We start from the raw sequence: 5,203 nt of genomic DNA on the forward strand, positions 1-5,203 counted from the left end.
GAGACGGCGGCCCCGGCCCCGCTGGCAGCAGCCCGCCCGCCCGCCGCGCTGGCCCCTCAGCCGAGCAGTCCCTCCCGGGCCGGCGGGCGGGAGGCAAACCCCGAGGAATTTAAATTTCATCAATGAAAGAGGCGGACCCGCCGCGCCCCGGGTTTCGCCACCCCCAACCCTCCCCTCCTCTCCCCTCCCCGCCGGGCTGGGCCGCCCGCCTCCCCGGGGCTCCCCGCACGGCTCCTCCCCGCTCCCGGACGGGACAGGCCGGGCCGGGCCGGGCCGGGCCGGCACGGCCGCCCCCCCGCTCCGCGTGCCCCGCGCGGCCGTTAGGCCTGAGGGCGGCCCCGCCTCTCCCTCCGGTGGCGGGAGGGTCGCGAGGGGCCTCCCCGCCGCCGCCGACCGCCTCACGCCGCCCCGGGGAGGAGATGGGGGGGGTGGGGGGGGGGCGGCGGTCCCGCCGTACCCACCTCGTCGCTGCCGGCACCGCGGGGGGGCGGGGAGGGGAGGGGCGGGGCGGCGGCGCGGACACCCGCGTGCCGCGCGCGCGCCCCCGCCCACCCCTTCCCTCCCCCTCCGGCGAGGGCGGGGTCCCGCCGCCTTCCCGGCGGGCAGCTCGCGGCGGCGGCGGCGGCGGCGGAAGTAGGAGGGGTCGAGCGGCCGCCGGGGTGCGGGCCCACGCGTGGGCGGGAGCGCGCGTGGGAGGCGCGGCGGCGCGGCTTCCCGCGCAAAGCAGCCCCACGCGGGGGGGGGGGGCGGGGTAGGGCACCGGCCAGCGCCTTCCCCGGGGGGGCGGTGCGAGGCTGCGTGGGGTGGCGGAACACGGGCGCTGCCCCAGGAGTGTGCGGCGGGGGCGACAGCGCGGGGCCGCTCCTGCGGAAGCCGCTTGCCGTTCACCCCGCTGCTCTCCTGAGGGGCTTCAGCCCCGCGGGAGACGCGTGGAAGTAAATCACGGTTGCTGTTCCGCCGGTTCGAGGATGGGAGCTTCGAAAAACGGGACTCGAAGCCGAGATTAAAGAAAATTGAGTGCAATATGTCTGCAATATTGCTGATCTATCAAGTTTTTCGTGAACGTAAGCACCTCCACCCGTGGTGGAAAGGCCTTTCGGTCCCGGATGCCCTGCAGCGTTTAATGGCGGGGAGGTACCGCGCTGGTGGAGCGTCTTCAGCGAGCAAGGAGGTGCCGAAGGCAGAGCATCGCTTCTGACCTCGGCTGTGACTTCCCTCTTTCTTGAATATTTTCCCTGTTTTGGCTTGAACGCGCTTCCCGGCAGTGGCTGGCCTTCCCCCTTTAAGGTGCGGACAGCCAGTGATGGCAGAAGAGCCTGTCCCCCGGCCCACCATAAATGCTCCCCAGCACCCCGCAGATAAGTAGCAGCACCGTTGCTTTTTATCGGCGGGCGGGAGCCGACAGCGCAGAGTCGATGCAAGCGGCCTGAAAGGGCTGGGAGCAGATACCGGCTCTTTCTAGACCCGGGGAAGAGAAAGAGAAACTGGGATCCGGCAAACACCGGGATCAGCAGATTCGCCGGCAGGGGTTAAGGTGCAGTAGGGCCAAGGCTGCTCTGCGCTGGAGCATCGCCCCACAGCAGCGCCTGCAGAAGGGAAATGCCTCCAATGCCCTTCTGCAGGCCAACGTGTCGGCCCAAGCCCACCTTTGGTGGTGGCGTGGGTCGGTGCACCTGGCTTTGCCGTGTTTCGAGGAGGCAGGGGTGCTCCTTCCCTCCTACCGGCTCTACATGGGCTTACATTTACATGCTTGTATATAAAAACATAGGTAATAGATGATTGAATCATTCAGTGCAGCCCTTTACACCGATAATAAGGACACCAAAACGTACCTGAACTGCCCCTTACACCCACACCGAGTTGAACTGCAAAAAAGACCAGTGCCCCACTTCCACGAGGAGAGGGACATGGGAATTGCCGGGGTTCTGCTGAACCCCAGTTTCAAGAGAAGGATGGATGGGACACACAGGCAGCCTTGCCTGGGACGGGCAGGGTGGGCTTCATCCCTCCTGGCTGCAGGCACCGAGTCTCAGCCAGGTGCTTGAGGCTCCCCATAGAATCTGGGCAAAAATCGGCAACCCCCCAGGATAAGCCAGTCAGTTCATTTTGGGGTCCCATCTGGATCTGCCCGTTTCTGCGTCTTGGCTTTAAAGAAAACCAAAAATGCAAAGACCTAAAGTGCTCCATGAATTTTATATTCCGATCCACTTGACCTGGGAGCATCCCTTTGCACTTTGTACTGCCGGATGGGTGCAGCAGCTTGCTGCACGCTGCCTTCTCTGCATCGGGGAAGATGCTCCTCTTCTGCTCCGGATCCACCATCAGGAACGTCCTGGATTCACTCCAGGACTTCAGCAAAGTCCTGATCCTTCTCTAGACTCAGATGCTCCTCTTCTGCCCCGGATCCACCAAGCAGGAAAGTCCTGGATTCACTCCAGGACTTCAGCAAAGTCCTGATCCTTCTCTCCAAACATTGATGGCAGCTTGCTGTTACCTTAAATGAAAGAGCAGCCCCACTCCTGTGCTTGTGCTGTTAGTTAAAACACTTTGCTTTAAACCCAGCGCTCCATTCCTACAGCTCAGCTCTGCTATGATCCTGCATCCAACACCTGCAAGCCAAAAACGCAAGCTGGATGATCTCCAGATAGTACCAAAATAACTTTTTTACAGCCATCCTTTTACAGGATAATTACAGGCATAACTTACAGGGTAATAAACAGGGATAACTTTTTATACGCTTGCAATAAAACTAATTTCAGTGACCTGTCTCACTGCAGTAGAACCAGGAGAAAACCCTCCCTTCTTCACTGAGTTTCATGGAAGTAAGGGAAAAATCGAGGCTGAGCACCGATGGCGTTGGTCAGGTCACCACGTCACTTAGGATGGAGGTGACCAGGATCAACCCATTCGAAAATGGCAAATTTTGGTAAAACTCTGGGTGCCCAGAGCTCTGATGGCATCTTTTTAGGTAGATTAAGGAAATGAAGCTGATGGGGCTGATAGGGTCTGTCTGTCCATCTGCTCCCAGCAATTCCTTCCGACTCCTTCGACGTCAGCTGAAGGATGGACAGAGGAGAGGCTGTGCAGCACATATCCATGGCCTTATTTTAAAAAACCTAATTGCCCAGCTAGATTAAAATGAGAGAAAGAGGTTTTTCTTGCAGGACACATGCAAGCTGATGCATACAGCCTCCTGATGCCGCTGCTCCCAAAAACACCAACCGGGCGTGCACAGGGAGCGACATGCTGGCAGCACGTCCGTCTGCGCTGACATTTTCAGGTGAAGTAAGTAGCCACAGAAACGCTGACAACAGGAGGCCAAAATGGCCTGAATGAAAAATAAGCTTTTGCTCCCCCCGCCCTGTGCCTGATGTCACCGTCTCACCCAGCAGGGTCAGCATCTTCCAGGAACATCGGGCTGGACCGCATCGTGAACGTAAGAGTAAGTGGGAAAAAGGGGGAAAAGGCACCAAACCCAAACCGCTGCCTGGTTTTTTTGCCTCATAAATAAAACACCTCATAAATATGCCTCATAAATAAAATAAATAAATGCAATAATAGTGATTTCCTTTGGTTTCATCACCCGAGAAGCCAACGTCAATGCGAGATGCTGCCAAAGGAGCTGGTCCTGTCCTCCCCTTACTCCGGCCCTTCTCCCCATTCCACTTTTGGCTCGGCGCCGGCGGTTTTTGGCTGGGACGGTCGCCTTTTGGATGAGCTCGTTTCTGGCACAGAAGCAGGCAGTGGCAAGGGGAGGTGAAAAAGCCCTTCTGGGTACCCAGCATCATGCCTTCATCTCCCTCTCATTTATTTCTTCCTTAGCTCTCCCTATTAAGTTTCCCACCGAGGACATTTATTTTCCCTCTATGCTCTGTCTGTTTTTCAGCCACTTCATTTATTGCCAATTAACTGACTTGCCCGAGCTGAGCAGGATCAGCAGATAATGGAAATCTGGGTATTTATGGGGGAAAAGACACAGCGCAAATGCCAGGGAAATGTGGCCAAGAGGCGCTTGGAAAGCCAAGGTGTGAACATTTTAATTTACTGACTAGGGAATAATAGAAAAAAACCTTTTTTTTTTTTTGTTCTCCAAATAATATAAATAGTAATGCAGATGCTTTACGGCCATTCCTCCGTTAAGCTGAAAGGTGATGTCCCAGCTAAGTTTCTTTTTTTTCCCTGCAAGGTGAAGCAGCATCCCCAGCCCTGTCGGGCAGGGCAGGGGGAGACCCCTTCCCCATCACGCCCAAGCCCTTCTCCCCAGGACCCCCCCCCCCCAGGCCACTTCAGAGCAGGGGCTTGAGCCTATTTTGTGGCATGAGGGTAGAGCAGGAACAGCCTGAGGGCTTGGTTCTGCCAAGAGAAAGTCCTGGCCACCTTGGCAGGGCCTGGTGTGCACCCGAGACAGCAAACAGGGGTGAAGGTTGCAGCATTTAATATTTTTCCTAATTTTATAGGTCTGCCCTTCCTCTGAAGTGGTCTACTCCCAGTTTTGTTGCCCCTGGGCCTTGCACTTAGTAAAAGCACTGTTTAATATTCCTGGATATGTGTATCTGTGTATATAAAAATATATGTAATTCTATATATTCTATATGAATGATATATTTTCCTATATCATATAAATATATATTTATATATTTATCTATAATATAAATATACATATATAAACCCAAGAATTTATATATGTATATTTATATTATGTACATATAATCCCAGGAGATGCATCTGGGCATCCAGCAAAGCAGACATGCTACACGCATGGATCTCCAAGGATGTGTGTATGTATTTTATATAAACATATATTTATATATTTATCATATAAATATATGTTACTATATATGATTATATACATTCTATATATTTTATATATTTTTATATATTATATAAATATATGTATCTATAATATAAATGTGCATATATAAATAAATATTTAATATAAAAATCTACAAGATATATAGAATATATATAATTATATACAGTAATATATTATTATCATATTTATTTATTTATTTATTTATTAAAATGAGGTTTTTGGCAGGAAGAGACAGCGAGTGGCTGGGGAACAGTAAAAATCAACCTCTCAGCCCCCGTGGCTGGGGCGCGCGGGGCACGCTCCGCCTGAGCTCCGCCGCCTCCTGTTTGTCCAGCGAGTGCAAACACCCGCCTGACAGATTCCCGGCTTGCTCCGGAGACTCGTTTCCTG

This window comes from Gymnogyps californianus, chromosome 3 (genome assembly GCF_018139145.2).
Source record: "Gymnogyps californianus isolate 813 chromosome 3, ASM1813914v2, whole genome shotgun sequence".
Lineage (NCBI taxonomy): Eukaryota > Metazoa > Chordata > Aves > Accipitriformes > Cathartidae > Gymnogyps > Gymnogyps californianus.